Consider the following 22,701-nt stretch of genomic DNA (forward strand, 5'->3'; position numbering starts at 1 on the left):
TTATAGATGATTTTTCTATTCATGGCTCCACCTATGCCGAATGTTTACATCACTTAAAGTTGGTCCTAGAAAGAAGAAGGGAAAAGAACTTGGTCCTTAATTGGGAAAAATGTCATTTTATGGTAAAAGAGGGCATCGTTTTAGGCCATGTGATTTCTAAAGAGGGAATTAAGGTTAATAAAGCCAAGGTGGACCTCATTGTCCATCTTCCACCACCTAAAAGTGTGAAGGATATTCGATCCTTTTTAGGCCATGCGGGCTTTTATCGGCGTTTTATAAAAGATTTTTCTAAAATTGCTAGGCCTCTAACTAACTTGTTAGCAAAAGATCAAAAATTTGAGTTTTCCAAAGAATGCTTCGATTCTTTTGAGTGTTTGAAAAATGAGTTAACTACAACTCCCATCATTCAAGCACCCAATTGGACTAAACCGTTTGAAATTATGTGTGATGCTTCTGACTTTGCAGTAGGAGCCGTGTTGGGTCAAAGATTCAATAAATTACCGCATGTAATCTATTATGCAAGTAGGACTCTTAATGATGCACAACTCAACTACACCACTACGGAAAAAGAATTCTTAGCAGTTGTGTTTGCACTTGAGAAGTTCCATTCCTACTTGATTGGATCGCATGTGATAATTTATACCGACCATTCGGTAATCAAGTATCTTGTTGGAAAGAATGATGTTAAAGCTCGCCTCATTAGGTGGGTTTTACTTCTTCAAGAGTTTGATTTGGAGATTAGAGATAAAAAGGGTACGAAAAACTTGGTTGTCGATCACTTGTCTAGACTTCCTGATGCAAAGAATAACGAAGGTCCAATTAATGAAAACTTCCCTGATGAGCAATTGTTTGCTATTTCTAGTGACCCATGGTATGCGGATATTTTGAATTACTTGATTACAGATGCTACACCGGATCATTGGACCAACCAAGACAAATACCGGTTTCACTCACAGGTAAAGTATTTCTTTTGGGATGATCCCTATTTGTTCAAAACTTGTTCGGATCAGATTGTCCGACGATATGTGCCCGATCATGAGCACCAATCGATTCTATCTTTTTGCCATGATCAAGCCTGTAGTGGCCACTTTAGTACAAAGAAAACCGCGCACAAAGTTTTACAATGTGGTTTCTATTGGCCTAGTCTTTTTAAGGATTCTTTTGATTTTTGTCAAGCTTGTAGGTCATGTCAATCCTTAGGAAGAGTTACAAAGCGGAATATGATGCCCCTCAACCCGATCTTAGTGGTAGAAATCTTTGATGTATGGGGTATTGATTTTATGGGTCCGTTTCCCAACTCTTTTGGAAACTTGTATATTTTATTAGGTGTAGATTTCGTGTCAAAATGGATTGAAGTCATTGCTTACAAATCCAATGACCACAAGGTGGTGGTCAAGTTTCTTAAAGAAAATATCTTTTCGCGCTTTGGTACACCTCGTGCCATGATTAGTGATAGGGGTAAACACTTTTGTAATAGACTGTTTGTAGCTCTTATGAAGAAATATGGTATTACTCATAAGTTGGACACCCCTTATCATCCTCAAACGAGTGACCAAGTGGAGGTTTCAAATAGGCAAATTAAGCAAATTTTAGAGAAGACAGTGAATCCAAACCGCAAAGATTGGTCCATTAGAACGGCATTCAAGACTGATCTTGGTCAGTCTCCTTATCGCCTTATGTATGGAAAAGCTTGTCACATCCCGGTTGAATTGGAACATAAAGCTTTTTGGGCTATTAAGAAACTAAATTTTGATTTGTCTTATGCAGGTAATCATAGAAGACTTCAACTTGCCGAGTTGGAAGAGTTGCGGAATGATGCCTATGAGAATGCAAAAATCAACAAAGAGAAGACAAAAGCTTTTCATGACAAACATATTTTGAGAAAATCATTTCAAGAGGGCGAAAAAGTGCTTCTCTACAATTCAAGATTCCATATCTTTCCAGGTAAGTTAAGATCTCGATGGGATGGACCATATGTAGTTAATAAAGTTTTCTCCCATGGTGCGGTTGAGGTTCTAAATCCCAGCAATGGTGAGATTTTTAAAGTTAATGGTCAAATATTAAAACCGTTTATTGAGTTGTCAAAGCCGAATATGGAAGAAGTCATGGATCTCCATGCACCTTCCTATTCGACTCCTGCCTAAACAAATACGGTACGTACCCTCCTTTCTATTTTTAGTCCTTATATTTTTCTTTCTATTTTTAATGCATAGAGGACAATGCATAAATCAAGTATGGGGGGGTAGCTTTTAGAAACTTTTCTTTTGTAGTCTTTTCTATAATTTAAAGTTAGAAAGTTTCTTTTCTTTTTTATTTTTGGTAATTTTTCTCAAATTAGAAAGAACTTGGTATTCTTAGAAAGAAAGTTGTTTTCCTATTTTAAGAAAGAAAGTTAGCGGATATTTTAATTTTGGAATCCAAAAAATTTAGAAAGAATACTTTCCTTTCTTAGTTTTGTTTTCTTTTGGAATCTTTCTTTTAAAAGGATTTGAATAAGAAATAGAAATAGAAAGTTGCTTTTTATATGGTACGGTTAAAAATGAAAGAAATGTTGAAACAAAAGAAATAAAGAATTATTTTTAGAAAGTTTGCTTCTTGATTATAGTTTTGATTTGTAGCCTTTTTTACTTGAGCTATTAAGTCTTAAGGGTTTTTATGCCTAGTTCCTTAAACCAACTGGCTTGAGAGCAACTGACTGAAAACTCCGTACATGGGTCAATTAGAGAGCTTAATAAATCAAAGCATTGCACGTAATTAAAGGTAAAACTTGAACTCATGTGCATCAATGTCTATGATATATGCAAATCAAAGATTAGTCGGACACTGCTTAGTAGCCTTGGTGTCTGGTGCATGCCCTGCATGTCATTCACGCCAAAAGCAGTAGAGGATTACAAAAGTGAGTTCTAATCTTAGAAAGTATGGAAAAAGTGGAAAGTATGGAGGGCCATATAAATTTGCAAATTTTTTACTAAGTTTCCAATTCAAATTTCTTTTATGGTATGATTACATTAGAATCAAATTTAAGGTAGAAGAGTAGGACAAATTCAAAAGAGGATTCCTTGATTAAAATATTTTTCTAATTTTTTCAACTTGGGATAGGATGCAAAGTTTAAGTATGGGGGTATTCTTGTTCTTCTATTTTGAGTAATTTATCAAAGAAAAAGGATTAGAAATTTTTTGCTTTACTCTATAGTGGGATTTGGAAAGAAAATTTTATTTTTAGAATTTTGTGTATATATTCACTGCAAACACTCACGAGACAAAACGCGTCCACTAGGGTGACCTAAAGGTTTAAAGGCTTGTTGCACGTGCTAAGTGCAATCGTGATTCCTACGAAAGTGAGTTATGATTTTATTTTTTGTTTTGTTTTTATTTTTGTGTTTTCTTTTTGGTTGCTTGAGGACAAGCAAAGCTCAAGTATGGGGGAATTTGATTAGCACATTTATGTGTGATGGTAGGGGTTAAAAGCATGTATTTTTCTCATTTAAAGCGGAACTACTAAGGTATTTTCATTATTTTTTGTGTTTCAGGTTATTTTCTGGATGTCCACGGAAAATACAGCTAAAGAGATGGAGTTCAACAGAAAATATCATTTTGCAGCCACAATAGTTATTGGGCCCACTTATATAAATATTTCTCTATCTTTAAATGAACGGTTTGGACCCATTGGAATTACATTGCTGCTGGAATTAAGTAGTGCTGAAATTGCCGCATTCAAAGCTGCTGGAATCAGAAACTGGAATCAGTTGCTGAAATCAGTTATTGGAATTGTGCTGGAATGGGAATAAGAAGGTGGAAACGAATTGAAGCTGTTGAATTCGATTGCTGGAATTGGAACTGAATAGTGCTGAATTTAAATGGCTGCTGGAATGGGAATGCTGCTGGAATCAGTTGTTGAATGAATTTAAATGGCTGCTGGAATGGGAATGCTGCTGGAATCAGTTGTTGAATGAATTTAAATGGCTGCTGGAATGGGAATGCTGCTGGAATCAAATTATTAGGGGTGCAACCAATGTAGAGTACAGCCTGTCCAATGGACTGTTTGGATCATCCAACAAAAATAGAGGGGTGCCATCTATATATATTGTGGCCCATATTTTTTGCAGACCATCAAGTGAACAGTTTAGATCAGCCCATGGAAACGAATTGGTGGCCCCACTAATGGAAATAATATTTTGGGATGTAACCTTTGTGGAATCATCAATTTCGACGTTTCAGATCATCCTATGGACAACAAATGGACGGTTGGCCAAATCATGATGCCTACACAAGAAAGTGGCTCTCTGCTACTTATAAGATCAACCATGTGTCCAATGCATGGTGTGGTCTCACTAGTCTCTCTTCACAAACCGGTTAATTGTAGTGGGCCCCATGTTAAAAAAAATTCAAATGCCCATTCCAAAATATGGTTCGGCTGTTGATGGGGGCCACATGTGAAAAATGGTTATTTAGAAACTCCCAATTGGGAAAGTAGCAATTTGAGCACACATCCCAAAATACAAGATACTTGTATATTGGAAATAGCTTTTGTGAGAGAATGTGGTATTGGAAAGTTGGCATAAAAGGGAGAAGTGCATGGTGTCACGTATGCATGGCTTTTGTAAATCCATGCAAGTCGGGATTAGATTATAAAGAGGCAACCATGCACGTGTAGGGAAATAGAAATAGAAGCTTGGGTTGGCATTTTTTTTTTTTAGCAATACAAATGGGCCCCACATGGCCACCGAACATCCAAGGCAATGCTTACTTGCTATATGCATGCACACTAAAATAAGTAACATTCCTATATTAATAATAGCCACTTGTTACTTTTCTTGTGAGAACAAGGGAATGAAGAAAATTAAGCATTCGGTCAAATTAGAGATGGGGTCCACTTTTAGGTGGTTGACACTTGGGGTCTACACCATGCATGCACCCTTCCTATTCGTCCCATGGCCCATTTCTAAGTTTCCAAATTGAATGAGTAAAATGGATAGTTCTATAGAAATGACTTTAGGGGGACGGTAGTAATTTACATTTTTCTCATAAAATAGACGGTCAGATCATCCCATGTAAATCATATTGGTGCCACAATCAAGTTAGATTGCAACCTATTAGATGGGTGGCTCGGATCAGTCTAAGGACATGGTTAGAAAGAAGCACGTTGGGAATTAGTGGGACCCACTTGGACCTACCTTATTTTTAGAATGCATGTTATTCTTTGTTGCTTTCTTGCTGAAACAGTAACTCTAGTGATGTCAAGATGGAGTTGCTAGAATTGAAATAGAGACTATATATATATATATATATATATATATATATATATATATATATATATTCCAAGATGAATGACGGCTGAAATAGAAAGAATGGATTTTTAGGACTGCAAGTTACCCATATGAAAAGCATCCTTCCTGGATGTGCAATGGTTATTTTTGGGAATCCTAGCTTAGCTTTCATATTGCCAAGTTGCTATATTTTAAATTGAAAAATAATAACAACTACCTCAACTTGGACGTGAGTCCAGTTTTAGAAGTTTTTCTTTCGTCACCTCTATATATCAACTTGGAAGAAGAATTACTAGGGGGTTGGCAAGAGGAGACGTTTTTTGGATTTTCTTGGGGATTCTCATTGGCATCTATATCTGTCTCTTGATTTTGTTTGTTCTCTCTTGATCTCTCTAAAAAATTTTAGTTTTTATTTGCAGCCCATTGTTTTGCTATTTCTTCACTTTCTTACAAATTATATGCTCTCTTGATTTCATCTTTCTAACTCTCTTGCTCTCTTTTTCTTTACCAATTGCGGCGAGGTGTTTGGTGCACTCTTTCATTCAAGCTAATAGTCAAGGTTCAAACCAAGGGTGAAACGCAAAGCATTAAAGAAGGTGACCAAGACAATCAACAGTTGAAAGGAGGGCGATCAAAGCTTCAACCATTGTTTGAAGAAAAAGAATAAGTTTTCTTTTTATTTTGTTCTATTTTCTAGTTCCAAAGTGATGTATTTTTTGTTTAATTTAAACTAGTGGAGAGGTTATTTTTCTTTTAGTTTTCCTTTCCAGTAATTATATGGCATCTCTTCTGTTTTCTATCTCCTTTATTTTTGTTTTTCTTCCCTTTTCCATGAACAAAGTTGAAGCCATGGTGAGGAAAAATATTTATAATTAAATCAATCGACTCAATTGAAACATTGTGTAGGATTTTGTGTTTGGAAAATCTCAATCATTCATGCCATTGGATTTCCCCTCTCGTATGAATGATTGTTGATTAACAAATATAAAGTTCTATATAATTAATGTAAATTGGAGAGTGGATTTGATTAATTACTTATAAGGAATGACATCCCTTTGATCTTATTCCCTATTGACTAGTTAATTGAATTTTCAACCCAATTCAAGAGTTATTTTAATTAATCAATTTTATCCAAACCCATGGTGGATTCTAACCCTAAGTACTCTTTTATATTGAATTAAGGTTTTTACACTATTCCAATTACTTTTAAAATTTTCCAATTAACTTAGGCCCTTAGAATTGTGGTTTTCTAATTAAATTAAATAAGTAGTTAAAAGAGATCATTAGAAATTTAGTATACTTTGCCTAAATTAGGATTTTAAATAAAAAAGATCTTAGTCGAATTTGATTCTTAGATTGAATAGAATATACGTTTATATATAGTGTTAGCTCCGAGGTCAAGTCCACGAAAATTCTGAGATTTTGCCAGGCAACATTATATCATAGCTAGTATTCTAATCGGTATAAGAATATGATTGGCAACTAGATTTCTCTTCCCTGAGTTCGACCCGTGACTACACGCGATCCTTGCACCTTGCGGGTACTTTTTAAATCACAAACATGATGTTCAAAGAGAATTAAGAAACCATTTTTTAATAGACTCAAATAAAATGAAATACCGTATTTTTACGGATTCCAACGAAATGAGACATCATCTTTGTATGATGTTCAAAGAGAATTAAGAGACCATTTTTTAATGGACTCGGATAAAATGAAATACCGTATTTATACGGATTCCAAGGAAATGAGACATCATATTTGTATGATGTTCAAAGAGAATTAAAAGACCATTTTTTAATGGACTCAGAGAGAATGAAATACCGTATTTATAGGGATTCCAAGGAAATGAGACATTACATTTGTATGATGCTCAAAGAGAATAAGAGACCATTTTCGAATGGTCTCAGAGAGAATGAAATGCCGTATTTATACGGATTCCAGGGAAATGAGACATCATATTTATATGATGCACAAAGAGAATAAGAGACCACTTTCGAATGGACTCAGAGAGAATGAAATACCGTATTTATAAGGATTCCAAAGAAATGAGACCGTAATTGTACGGACTCGGAAGGAACATGACGCCGTAATTGTATGAACCCTGAATGGAATGAGACACTGTAGTTATACAGCCTCAAAGGGAATGGGACACTGTAGTTATACAGGCTCAAAAGGATAAGAGACCATAGTCATATGGACTCAAAGAGAATGAGACATCGTAGTTGTACGGGTTAAAAAGAGATAAGACAACTTCGGTTGAAATGAATTGATGAATTCGACAATGAAGAATTTGGTGATTTTTTATGAACTTGAATTTGAGCTAAACTCGAATTTGATGAATTTTAGATGCTTGAAATTGGTGTAAGATTTTGTAAACTAAGACTTTGACGAATGACGAGACGACAAACCTTGGGAACTATGCAGCATGATTAACGAGAATGGTTTAGGAATGCTTTCAGGAAGCTTTAACAAGATTTTTTCGCAAAGAGATTGTTGGTCTTTTCTGCTGGGTATTTTGATAACTGAAACCTTGATCTAAATACCTGGAATTGGTAACCTAGAACAGCAGCTATTTTGAATATAGAAATTGGAAAGCGGGATTTTTCTCTTGACAGGTGTTTAGATAAATATTTCTTTACCAGGATAGTATTCAACTGACTGGAAGAAAATTATGAATTTCAATAGTCAATCTTTCTGAGAAACTGGCCCAACCATCATCACATCCAAAGCTCTCTCAAGCTTCGTGTACCCTTTTGGGGCATGGTCTTCTTATGAAAACTGCACTTCCCGATATTTCTACTTTAGAATGCTTCTGAGCTGATCTTCTTGCTTTTTTACTAGATTCTCCAGATCTTTCCTTCGGGATTAACTTGGAGCGGTACAATCGCAGGGAGCTGACAACACCTGGCTTCTTTCACCGAGACAGTTACATCATTTGGACACAAGGACGGCGGTTGACTCTTCTTTAAGAGAAAATTTGGGTAAAGGACACTATTCAAAGGATTGAGGAACTCTGAAAGAATGAACTTGGAATGACAAAGATTGACTAACTACACTGACAGATACAGTGATGCTTCTGACTTAGTTAATATTTTGTTTGGTAAATCTATCCTTTCAAAGAGTAGTTTCTCAATTGATAAACACTAGAGTTTTTCCTTAAAACAGTAATGCCTCAAGAATTTGGTTACCATTCCTAGGATTGCTTGTTTTCAATGCCCCCAATTTCTAGGATGACACTTGAACTTGCTTGAACTTCCTTTCGAACTTCAGTCTTGATACTGGCTGTAGCCTTCGTAAAATGATTCTCTTACCGTGACTAAGTTACCTCTTCAGGATTTTTAACTTGGCAGACCGTGTTAGCCTTAACTTTTGCTGGAACCACCCTTTCAGATTTTCAACTCAGCAGGTTATCCCCTTAGCTTTTGCCTAAGCTGCCCTTTCGGGTTTTCAACTTAGCAGGGGAATGATCTTAAATTTTGCCTAGACCGCCCTTTCAGGTTTTCGGTCTAGCAGATCTTCAAACTCCGTTCTTTTTTCTTATTCATTTTTATAGGCCTAGATCTTTGATTCTGAACATCTAAAGACTTTATAGGTAGGATAGGGCTTTTCAAAGAATGGTTTAAGGTTGAACAAAGATTTCGACCGAACCTTTGAATAGGTTGCCTACGTATCCCAGGGCAAGAATCAGGTCATGCGTAGTTCAGGGCGAATGCTCTTCGTTTGAAGGTAAATTGATTCTTCTCTTCTTTTTCTTTTTAGAACAATTGAACTTTCTTCTCTGATTGATTAACTTTCTTCTTCTTTTTTTCTTTTTTGAACAATTGAACCTTTTTTATCTAACTGGTTGACTTTTTTTCTTCTTCTTTTTGGAACGATTGAACTTTTTCTTTTGAAATGACCGAACTCGGTTTGACCAAGCTGCCTACGTACCCCAGCGTAGGGATTAGGTCTCGCGTAGTTCAGGGCGGATGCCCCTAGTTTGATGGGTTTTCAAATGAATTTTATTCAGGCTCAAAGGGGTTTGCAAACGGGTATTCTTTTTTACACTGGGTCATGAATTTGGAATTTGTTCGGCCAAAGAAGCCCTTCCAATGTTTAGGTTCGGAATTGATCTAGGTTGATAAATTTGCTTTATTATTCTTCTTTCTTCTTTCTTTTTTCACAGAGTTTGACGGTATTTTCAAGTAAGAGATAATGGATCTTCTTCTTTCAAGATTTTGATATGTGCTTTCGACTTTGATGGTGCGAAACTTGTTCCTTGACATCCTCCATCTATGGATCTGTAACTCTTGATATTTGATGATCGTTTTTCAATGCTTGCTCTTGAACTTCTTATTTTGAATTTGTTGGCTTCATATTATGAATTTGAGAACCAAGGTCATTGACTTGAGATATGAAAGTTATTTCCAATCCATGCTCCTTGTATAGCATGTGTCTCTCACTTTCTCCATTCTCTTGAGCTTTCTATCTATGTCTTGCCCTGGTATCGGTTGTAGCGCTTCTAAACAATCTTCTTATCTTCGAAATGGGTTTATCAATTCCTCACACTCTAATGTATTTTCAGTAGGCATTCACTGAATCAAAGTTTCAGTGCCGATATTTATCATTTCAATTTTCTCTTTGAGAGGCTAAGATTGGCGTTCCTCCTCTTGTTTGAACATATGCTGCCAACCAAGGGGAGTTTCGTCGGGTATCCTTTTTCCTCATTTGAGGCGAGAGTATTATTTTCATTTGAGTCAGAAGCATACACACTAGAACATATGAAAAACAAACTTTATTGAATGAAAAAGATTACATCGTTATAACTCATCCTGAACAGGCTCAGGATTCACAACTTTAAAAAAGAGAAGAAAAGCAAAAGATAACTTGCTTGGACTAGGCATTGACCTTCAACTATAGAACTGTAAGACATGACTCAATAACTGAACTAACATGATGACTGACTCAAAATAAAATTGCTGCAACTGTTTGGTTCTGGAGGCGAAGGCGAAGGCTTCATCATAACTGGTAATCTCAACTTCTGATTCTTTTCATTGCAACTAGACCTAAGCTTAATTGAACCCTGGGTCGTCTAAGCATTATGATTTGGCGGCGGCAGTGCTGCATGAGTCGGCATAGGGTTATTGACAGTATTTGGCCTCTGTTGAAATGCAAAATTTTTATCCTCAATCAGCTTTTGGACTACATACTTCAAAGCTATGCATCGATCAGTGATGTGGCCCGGGCTCCCGTGGTAATCACAGTGGTCCTGTGCTCTCCAATTTTGAGGTAATGGATTGGGAGGAGGTTTAATGAGAGGTAGGGTGATACGACCTGAGGCTAGACATTCTTTTAATACTTCAGATGCTGGAAGAGGGAGAGGAGTGAATTCCTTCTTGAGTGGTTGCTTAGGTGTAGCCCTTGACTGATCGTATTTGAATACCATAGGGTTTTATAGCTCCTTGATATTTTTTGAAGTAAAATTGCCCCTGTTATAAGCCCCATGCGTTGTGGCCTCTTTGATTTTCTGACCTGTGGAGACCGGGTTCAATATATTCCGACCCATCATTGTACATGGCTGGTCGTGATTATCGTAAGACTTTCTCTTCATTTGCTCAAACCATGGTTTGCTGTATTCAGGAAAGGATGGAGTTCCGCCGCTTGACAAAAGATTTTGAGGGTCGAGGAGCTCCATGTCTATAAGGTCTTGAATATCATATTTCAAACTGAGGCATTTATCAGTAGCGTGACCAGAACGTAAATGGTAATCATAAAATTCTTTCATTTAGAAGGTCCTGGGAAGAAGATTAGGAATAGGCTCTGGTCCCAATAGTGTTATCATTCTCTACTTAAGCAACCATTTCAAAGCATCAGGTCGAGAGATCGGCAAGTCAGTGAATTCTCTTTTAGGAGTCTCAGATGGTGGCTCTTTGTCATATTCAAGAATTAAGGGCCTAAGACATCTAAGACACCAATCTAGACTGGAAGGACTGTTTCAACAGTTTAAGAGAGATTATTTAGTTCAAGTTGAGAAAATTTTATTATCCTAAGACTCCATCTAAGATGATATATGGTCTTATCTAAGTGCAAGACATCCCTTAGACTAATGCAGGTGAACCTACATCCTAAGTAACTAGGCTTGTCCTATGGGAAAAAGGGGTAACTAGTGTAACTAGATTTATGACTCGATTGCTAATAATAGCAATCGGTCGTGATGAGGCTGAACTCCCTAACTCTAGGACACCCACTCTAGGACACCCTAAAACCTGGACCACAACATGACGTAAGTGTTTCTAAGGGGCCCTAAAGGTTCCTACAATGGGAGACCGCAATCCAACGGTTCTAAAAGCATGGATCGAATTATCTTAATTTATTAAGTTAATGATTTTTAATTTTTTAAAGATTTTCAATTCCTAACATCTAAGGAATACCAAAGGTTCTAGGGCTTGACGAACTTCAGCTTTGAGTTGCATTCATGAAAGGGAATTGTGCTTTCTACCCTTGCATTATTTGGCACATAAATTATAGTATCTTATTGCCTGGTATAGTTCTCAGGAATTCCGTGGACAGTGGACTTCGGAGCCAACAACATACGATAATTTAAATGCTCAAATTATCAAAGATTGGTCGCAAATTGGATACGATTATGAACACAATCTGAGTGGTTAAACTTTAGCATAGCAAATATTGAATGCATGATAGAGAATTAGAATGCTCTGAAAATTTGAATTTATTTCAATTCTCTTAAAGATTTTTAAAATTTTAATTCAGAATATAGATTTACAAATCAACCTTTAACAAATCTAATCCAATTAGGCTCAATTTTTTATAGCAGCTTCCTCTTGACCGTAGAAAGTTACTGTAAGATGTTCATGAATTTTCAAGATGATTTACTATCAGTTTCCCAATATTAAAGATGTTTATCCAGATTATAGATTTACACAACAACTTATAGCAAATCTAATCTAAATGATTTCAAAGTTTTACAGTAACAACTTCTAGACCAGATAAGGCTACTGTACAATTTTCATGGATTATAAAAATGATTTACTATCAATTGTCCAATGTTTAAGAGATTTGTCCAGATTATAGATTTACACAAAAACTCATAGAAATTCTAATCAAAATAAGATGAAATATTTACAGTAGATTTATTTAGACCAGAAAGGATTACTGTAAAAATTGTATGATTTTTAAAGATGATTTACTATCAATTTACGATTTTAAAAGTATCTGTCCATATTATGAATTTACAAAGAAAAACATAGTAAATCTAATCCAAATAAACCCAAACTTTGTAAAAACATGTAATGCTAGTAGTAAAAATCAATAAAATATTTTCAAAATTTTTTATTGCACTTTGCTATTTTATTCTGATTTAATATGGCATGCTTAATTTGGCATAAAAAATCATAAACAAGTATCTAACAGCAACCAAAAATCTTGAAAAATTCACAGGAGATTAGATCAAGTCTTAGTTACGTCTCATCCAAATTTCATCTTTGGAAACTCTATATATTTTTCAAAAATTAGTTTTTTTCTAAAGATCCGCCTAGGATTAAATAAATTTTTAAACCTCATAAATAAAATCTAAAATTCTTCAAAACATTCGTACTGTTTCAAAACCTTAAAAGTCTATTATGTTTAAATTTTCATTGATTTTTTATCTGTTTTGACATCTTTTTAAATTCGATCTTTAGAATTTTACCCCTTTAAGGGTAAAGTTCAAAAGGTCAAATCGTGGTCCAAATGAAGTCAAACTTTCTGAAAATTTCAGATTTCTATACTTTTTAATATACAGAAGACTTAGAAATTCAAAAATTCAAAAAAATTTAAAGGTTTATTAAAGTTGCTTTGTAAAGTGGATTTAAACCCTCTTAATTTCAAATTTTGGATTTTAATATTAAAAAATAGATTTTCCAAGAAAAATTTTAGATTATGAAATAACCTAAACCTGATCTCATCTCTCAAAATTTCACATGCAAATAATTTCATCTTCATAGCTTTTCAAAGAAAATCACAAATTCAATCCTAGCATGCTTTTAGTTTAAACTACATGAAAGAGGGTTTTGTAAGACCAACCTTGCTAGCTCTCCTTGTCTCTAGGGTAAGTAATCCTTGGATATACTCTTTGACTTACCCTTTTAATCGCAAAAGAAACCCTAAAGAATCATAAACTAGCCTCCAATATGTTGAATGTATTAAATATGTGAAAGCACTTTGTGAAGAATGAAGTGGAAGAGATGAACACCAAAGCAACAAAAGAGATGAATGAATTTGAAGGAGAAAGAAAGAAAGGGATGAATTTTCTAGAGAAAAACCAAAGGTTGTGCTTGCTTTATTTTTATACAAAAAGTTAGGGTTAAGAGAAAAATAGTAATTTCCCATGTGAGAGCTCTCATCTTTAGTTAGTTTCCAATTTGTGCTTTAACTTTCTCATTCTTTGATTTTCATATTGAACTTATTTCTAAACCTTATTTCTTGCAAGCTAAGCAGTGCTAAATTACACAATGGAGATCCTTCAAGATCAATCTAGAAGCCTTTTCACATAAGAAACTAGTTTTTATGAATGATTTTCGTCCAAAAAGGGCTGCCGGATGTTTGAACTCAGTTTTGACCTATTTAGATGCTAATTCAAAAAAAGTCATAAACTAAAATGTTGTAGATCTTTTCGAGACGTTCGAAACAAGTATAATATAAAGTTTTTGGATGAGAAAGTAAAAAGTTATGGCAATTTTAGTAACCTGACCACACAAGCCCTTTCTATTTATAACTCTTCATTTCTTTATTATTTTTTCAAAACAAATATGTTGTCACCAACCACCTCATCCCATGTTGGACGTTTTTGCATGTGGCCTCCTCATGTAGGGCGCCCACTTATGTGGCCGTCCCACATGGGTGGGTCCACATGGACCCCCACCTTGTGGGCTTTAGCCCAATGGGCCTTGTGACATGTATTTTGGGCTTTTTAATGAAAATTCAATAAAATCCTTTAACTTTAAAATTTTTATTGATGAACGCAACCCATATGACATTTATGGTACACCATCGACATATGGTCGAACCATCCCCTTTAGAAAAAATAATTTTTCGGACCAAAATACCCATATTCGACCATTACACATCCAAATGCGACCAAAATACCCTCAAATTGGTTCACCCCTTAAAGGGGAAAGTTAAAAATGAAAAGTCTTTGTAGTCAAACTTTAAAAATAGAAACTTTTAAAATTGAGTCATTTTGGTGGGCAATGTCAAAAATCATTTGGTACCCCCTGAAAATACCCAAAATGCCCTTGACACATAAAATTTCCAAGTCAAGCGAAACCCCTGAGAAACTCTAAATTTAGCAGGCTTTCTAAAATTAATGAAATGATCTAAAATTCCTTAGACACACCCTAGAGGTCAAATGAAACATATTGAAAATGATCGAAATACCCCTGTAGTGCAAAAATGGGCAAAGGATAACCCTGAAAATTCTAAAAATAGCAAGCTTTTTCACTTACTTGGAAACTTGAACTTTCATCTTTCAGATACCATTGGAACACCCTAGAAACCTTTAGGATTGCGAATCAACTTCCAAACACCTAAAATGAGATGAAATCTACCCTAGAATGCATGGATGCCTTATCTATTGTGAAATATGGACTCGAGACTTGACAAACTACCGAATCTTTTGCTTTTTAAAGTGTAGCAAAATGGGGGTGTCTACAGATTGATTGGCTGCGAGCAAGCCTAGGGGTCAAGAGGATTGACCTATCTGTGAGCGACAAGGGAGGACAGAAGGAATTAGCCTATCTACGAGCGAGATGGGAGGCTAAAGGATTGACCTGGCTGCAGGGGTCAAGATGATTGACCTGTCTGCGAGCGAGACGGGAGATCGGAAGGAATTCGCATGTCTGCGAGTGAGATGGGTGGCTAAATGATTGACTTAGCTGCGAGTGAACCCGTGGGTCAAGATGATTGACCTGTCTGCGAGCGAGACTGGAGGTCGGAAGAAATTAGCCTGTCAGCAAGAGAGACATGAGGCTAAAGGATTGACCTGGCTGAGAGCAAGTCTGGAGGTCAGAAGAAATTAGCCTGTCTACGAGCGAGATAGGAGGCTAAGGGATTGACCTGGCTGCGATCGAGCCCGAGGGTCAAGAGGATTAACGAAATTGGATTGGATTCTACTTAATGAAGAATGAGGTTATGAATAGGAATGGGATCTAGTTTGCTTGATTGATCGATTGAGAAAGATTGATTGATCGAGATGACTTTGATTAAGACGAATTGATGACTTCGACGATGGGGATTTAGTGTACATAAGGATTGGAGAACAGGGGAATAAGGGAATGAGAAAATAGGGAATTGGAAAAAACGGAGGATGGGAGAAGTTGGAAAAATGAACTCTGTAATAATTGATAAACATAGAGTGCCTCAAGGGACTTATAAAGATTGATGACTTTGGAAATTTGACACAAACTTGAATTTGAAGCGAACTAAAATTTGGTAAATTTTAGATGTTTGACATTGGTGAAGGATGAAACAATAGAAAGCGTGCCTGATGAAGATATCGACATTAAGACTTTGACGAATGACGAGACGACACATATCCTGAACTAAACATAATAGCTATTGCCACCTATCCTTGTGGGAGAAACGACGAAACATGACTTATGGGAATGGTTAAGAATGCTTTAAGGAAGCTTTAACAAGGGTTTATTGCGGAGAGACTGCTGGTCTTTTCTGCTTGGGATTTTGAATGTTTCATTATGACAGAAATAATTCATGCTCATAGACACAATTTGAGAAGTAAAGATTTTTTTTTCAAACTTTCATAACTTTTGGGGACAAGCTCCTAAATGCTACTACATCCAAAACTCCTCCAAGCACGAGGTATTCCCTCCTTATATGACCCTCAGACGACATTGCATTTCTTGAAGGCTTTTGTTGTTGAACTGTCTTTGCAATTGAACTAACTTTGCTTAAACTGGCTTTTCTTTCACATGAAACCTGAATTCCTTCCCCAATGATTTGTATGGCTCTGGTACAATTGTAGATAAGCTGACACCTTACCTCTTTCACCAAGACGGTTGCAACTTTTGTACTCAAAGACGACTACCGACTCTACTCAAAGGGAAAAACTGGTAGAAGATACTATTCAAATGATTGAGGTTTTCTAAAAGAATTGACTAAAATAGACAGGGATGGACTGACTAGACCACTCAAAGTGATGCTTCTGACTTAGTTAATATTTTGTTTGGTAAGTCTGGCCTTTCAAAGAGTAATTTTTTCATTGAAAAACACCAGACTTCTTCTTTAAACAGTAAGAGTCCAATGATTTGATTACCACTCCTTGGATTGCTTAGTTTCATGACCCTAGTTTCGAGAATTCAAAATATGCCTTCTTGAATTCCTTGGATCTTTGATCTTGATACTGGAGATAGCGTCCTTGAATATCTTCTCTTCCCATGACCAATTTGCCTTTTTCAGGTTTTCAACTTGGTGGAGCGCTTGACCTTAATTTTTGCCTGAGTATCCCTTTCAGGTTTTCGACTCAGCAGGTGGATGATCCTAAATTTTTCCAAGACCGTCCTTTTAGGATTTTCAGCCTAGCGGATCTTCAAACTCTATCTTCTTCTTTTTTCTTTTTTTGTCTTTTGGGCCTAAAACCTTAGCTTTGAACACCATAAGGACTTTGTAGGTTGGATGTGGTTAGACAACAAAAGGCTACAGGTTTGCAAATTTCGACCGAACCTGTAAACAGGTTGCCTACGTATCCCAGTGTAGGAATCAGGTCACACGTAGTTCAGGGCAGATGCCCCTAGTATAATGGTAAATAATTTTTCTCTTCGATGGATTGATTTTGGCAGCGACCAAACTTGGATTAACCAAGCTGCCTACGTACCCCAATGTAAGGATCAGATTGAGTGTAGTTCAGGGCAGATGCCCCTAATGTAACAAGTTTTGAAAGAAAATATTATTTAGGCTCGAAGGGTTTGCAAAAAGCATATTCTTCTCTTTTCTTTTCTTTTTCTTTTTGACATTTGATTATGATTTTGGGATTTGTTCGGCCAAAGGAGGTCTCCTGGTGTTTAGACATGAAATTGATCTAGGTTGATAAAGGTCCATCAACTTTGGTGATTTTTCTCAGAGTTTGATGGCATTTTTAGGTAAGAGTTCATGAGTTTTCTTCCATCTGAATTTTGATGTGTACTTTGTTATTGAGGACGCGAACCGGTATTTAATATCCTTGAATGAGACATCTGAACTTGAATTTCATCTGAGACTTTTACTTGACAACTCTTGGCATTGACAATTGCTTTGCGATGTTTGCTCTTGATCTTTTCATATTGGACTTCATGTCTTCATATTATCACTGATGAATTTGGCAAACAAGGCCATTGATTAAAAATAGAAGAGGCGATTTCCATCCCATGCCCCTTGTATAATGTGTTCCTCACACCTTTATTCTTTTTATCTTGTTATCTTGGGGCTTGCCCCTTGTATCTATTGTAATACTCACTAGACGATCTCTTCCTCCTCGAAGTAGGTTTATTAATTTCTCACGCTCCTTAGAGGGTAATGTATTTATAATTAGTATTTACTGGATTAAAGTTTCAGTGCTAATGTTTATCATTTCAATTTCCTCCTTGAAAGGATGGGCTCGGCGCTCCTCCTCTTGTTTAAGAATTTGCTGTAACTCAAGTGGAATTTCGTCGACCCCTTTATCCTCATACGAGGACGGAGTCTCATTTTTCTTGTTATTAAGATCGGAAGCATACTCGAGAAACAAACACAGAGGAGCTATTGAGACTGAAATTTCATTCAACGAAAAGCTATTACATTGAATGACCTATACTGAACATGCTCAGGATTCATAACTTTCAAACTAAGAAGAAAAGTAAAAGATAACTTTCCTGGACTAGGCATTGACTCTGACGTAACTTAATAACTGAATTGACCACAATGACTGACTCGACACAAAATAATAAAGGACTAAAACGGCAACTGCTGCAACGGTCTGGCTTTGGAGGTTCTGTGAAGGCTAGCTCATAACGGGTATCCTCAATTTCTCATTCTTCTTTACTACAACTGGACCTGTGTTTCTTTGAACCTATCGTCGTCTAAGCATTGATATTAGCCGGTGGCGATACTGCATGATTTGGTATAAGGTTATTGACAACATTAAGCCTTTGTTGAAATGCAAGCTTTTTGTCAATCAACTTTTGGATCACGTGCTTCAAAGCTATGCATCGATCAGTGATGTGTCCTGGCCCCTGGTGGTAATCACAATGGTCCTGTGCTCTCCAATTTTGGGGTAATGGATTGGGAAGGGGTCTAATGGGAGGTAAATTGATGTGACCTGAGGCCAAACATTTTTGTAGGATTTCAAAAGGTAGAAGATGTAGAGGATCGAATTCCCTCCTTGGTATCTGTTGAGGTACAACAGCGGGTTGGTTATATAATCCATGACAATGGGGCTCTGAGGTTTTGGTGGTTGAGGCTAGAATGGGAGACATTATTGACCTAGGTGGGAGCGGAATTTTTGGATTCTTAAGGATTCGGGTTGCTTCCGTTGTACACCCCCTGAGCCATTGCTTCCTCAATTTGTATGCCAGCGTTAATGAGATGCTTAAAGTCTGGGTAGTACTGGAGGGATATGTGATGGCAGAGTTGGGGGAAAAGACTCTTGAGTATTATCTGAACTTGCTCTTCCTCAGAAGGGCAGCCTATCATCCGTGATGTCATTTCCCTCCATCTTTTGACGAATGTGAGGAAAGACTCCTTTGAATCCTGCTTGGTTCTCTCTAAATCTTTCTTAGTGACTTCTGCCCCATCATCATATTTGAACTGCTTAATAAACTGATCACCAATATCCTTCCACGTCAGTAGAAGGATTTATCCAAACTCAGAAACCATCTCCTGGCCACCTTTTTCAGAGAAACTGGGAAGAGTTGGGCCATCTATTCAAGGGATAAGTTTTGAGGCTCACACATGATGGTAAACATTTGGAAGTGCAAAACAGGACACCGCGAACCATCGTACTTGTCAAAGTCCAGCATTTGGACATTCTTCAGAAGACGAATTTCTGGGAAAAGTGTAAGATCATTCGGATTAAAGCTTCCTTGTTCCTGAAACTGAATGTCGTCAACCTTCGTGGTCAATTGTTCCAATTTTTTCATGACCGATCTATCGAATGACATTGAAATCGTGTTGCAGTTCTCTTCACCATACTGCTCTTCATCAGTAACATCAAACGGTCATTGAGGAACAAGGATAACCATGAGCTTAGGGAGAGTCCCAGAAGTAACAGGTCCATAGGTTCTTTCTCTTTTGAACTTGGAGGGGTGGGTTCAACCTTTTCAGAAAGTCGAGCTTTGATGGATTGATTCTCCTCTTTCAAGTATTTCAATTGTTTGAGAACCAAAGTAAGGCTTTCTGTAATGTTAGTGAGTTGCGAGTTTTCTGTGGAATCTGCCATGGGTGTAGATGGTGGTAATGGAGAAGATTCCAAAAGAGATGGGGGAGGTGACTTTCTTACTAACCGAAAAGAGGTTCTAACCCAAGAAACTTGAGAGGAATCAATGGTGAACTTTCCTGACATCGAAACAACAAATACCAAGTTTAGCTTTAAACTTAGGATTCATTTCATCTCTTAAGCAAACCAAGATTGAAAACTGCTCTAATCATGTTATGCAATGGGAAACAATCGGATGGATCTTTAAATGAGTGAGATATGACAACCGTGACATAACAGATTAAAGAGAATGCCACTAGTCTAAGCTAAGGACCATCATAATCTAGGGGCTAATAGATAAACTTTAAAGATATGCCGCTAGTGTAAAGAAGAATGTGACCCTAAACTAGGAATGGGAATACCTTATGAGAAATGAACTATAACCTAAGAGAATAACATTCAAAGTTAAATGACCCTAAAATGGAATTCCTAACCTAGGTAGAGAAATTATTCCTAAAGAGCAACCCTATTATTCCTAAAGAGCAACCCTAAGCCATTTGAGCAAAATCCATAGAGAATGAATGGAGGATGATACAAGTGAAGGTGAACTAGATAGCGACCCGTAAGGCAATGTCTAGATGGATAATAATGATGATCACAATCTATGATGAGGACGAAAGAACTTATGAGATGGATTTCCTAGATCTAAGAGTGATAAGATTAAATGAGAAGGAATTTCTTAGATCTAAGAGTGAGAGGTTGAATGACATTGAGTTTCCAAAATCTAAGAATGGTCGGATTAAATGAGAGGGAATTTTCTAAATCTAAGAATGGCGAGATTTTATCCCAATCTCAAAGGATTTTTCAGTTTTTACTCTTTTTACATTTTATGCAATGTTACCTAAAGGCATCAGTCCTAATCCTAATATAGCGGAGCTGAGAGGTCCCCAACTCATGATTGGTTCGTGTATCTAGGACCGATCGTAGCCATGAAACATGAACTACTTTCTAATCTAGAATGGGTAGGGTATCCTAAACTAAGCTCACACACGTGATATATACATGTTCGTCATACATGATTGTGTGGGGTAATGCAAGGGGTAAGGCCAAGAGTTCCCTTAGCCCGAATTCGTATTCGATATACTCTACCAGTGCCTGGGTAGAAGTACATGAATCAACTGATCCGTTTACGCACCATAAAGGTACTAGGCTAAGAGTGGAATGTTTCTCTAGAAAGAGAGCGACTAAGTATCAAAGCCTAATCCCCCCTAACTAGATAGCACTCCAGGACAAATAGGGACGTGTGTGTAAGTGATATGCAAGATGGATGCAAGTGATGTAAGTGTGTGCAAAAAGTGATCGCAATCTACAATGCCTTCAGGTTTTTTGAAATTTAGTTTGTAGTACGGTGTGATAAGCAATAAAGCATGGCAACAAACTAATCTATACATAGAAAAGCATGCACTATACACAAAGGAAATATGCAAAACAAGAATTTAAAAAGCCTTTTTAACCAAATTTAGGTGAATCATTCTTTGAAATTGTAATGAAGTTAGGCGAGTCCCCAGCAGAGTCGCCAAGCTGTGGCGCCCGATCCGGGAGGAGTTCCCTTCATGACCCACGAGGGTGGCTTGGATTTGAATTGCTCTTTACTGGTTTGTTTATTTTTTTTAAAAGTTTTCTTTTCTGTGAACTTAGGACTACAAGGGCATTCCAAATTTCACACAAAAGAAAAGACTAGAATCGCCACCTAGGTAAGGGACCTAGGACCCATAAGTGACACTACAAAATGGTCTGTGATCCCATATATCTAGGTCCCTTGTCGGGTTACTAGAATGAAAGGTGTTAGGCACCATTCTCGCCCGGTAAACCAGTCTTGAATTTCAAAGGATAATTCACTTAAGGGCGATGATATTGTCACCCCCCCTGCGTACGCATTCGCCCCCCTTATTAATGCTTTTTGACGTCAAATCAAGCCAAAAGGGGAGCGAATGCGTAATTTAGGGGGGGTGACAATATCATCGCCCTTCACTTAAACACGTTTAAAAAGGCTTGTTAAATTCTATAAGACATGCGAACTACGGGACATGCAACCTAGAAATCTAATTTGGATGTGGTTCCTAAGTAGTTTATTAGTATGATGTGATCTATGTGACATGTAACCTAGAGATCTAATTTGGATGTGAGACCTAGCATTTTACTTAATTTATGTATAAAGAAGGCAAGCAACAAACATGCAAACTATGAAGCAATATATGCAAAGAAGCAAACAAAGAGAAATTGACCAAATAAGCAAAGAGATAATATATACAAGAGAGCAAGCAATGAAATAATATATACAAGAAGAGAAAGAAAAGAAAAGAAAAAGCATGCATTTGAACTTGGAGGCCACTCAAGTTGCCTACATACCCCAACCGTAGGTGATCAAGTCGCTCGTAGTTCAACGTCCTAAGGCACCTAAACTACATACTTAAATGTCTAACTCATGGGTCTGGGACTGGGACTGGTGATTGACTTTGTGTGTTTAAGGGTTCCATCTAGGATCTCTACATGTAACTAATGAAAGGGATCTAATCTTCTAAGTGCATCAAGGCTCGTCCTAAAATGATTTGAGGGTTCACAAGCGACCTATAGCTAAGGCTGGACTAGCCTAATGACTAAGGGTTTCTAAAGGGCTCTAAGAGTTCCTAAAGGGATTTAGAATCCGAAAGCTCTCAGGAATTCCAAATTCTTTTTTGGGTTTGTTGAGTCTTTTAAAGTTTTCTTAAAGCTTTTAATTATCTTGAATTTTTCAATGTGTTGGGCATTTTTTACGTTATTCTGAACCTTAATTTTTTTAAATTACACTTGAGGTTTTTATTGGTTTTGGATTTTGTCTTTCGAATGTCTTATCGTTCGAATTTGTTCTTTATTAACTTGCCATTTTAAGATGTTCAAGTTAATATTGCGTTTTGGGTTTATTTGTTTTTAAAGTGTTATTGCTCAGGGAATTTGTTCTTAAGTTATTATCAAAAT

This window comes from Tasmannia lanceolata, unplaced genomic scaffold, assembly GCF_043159265.1.
Source record: "Tasmannia lanceolata isolate RefF3 unplaced genomic scaffold, GAP_Taslan_0.1 ptg000021l, whole genome shotgun sequence".
Classification (NCBI taxonomy): Eukaryota; Viridiplantae; Streptophyta; class Magnoliopsida; order Canellales; family Winteraceae; genus Tasmannia; species Tasmannia lanceolata.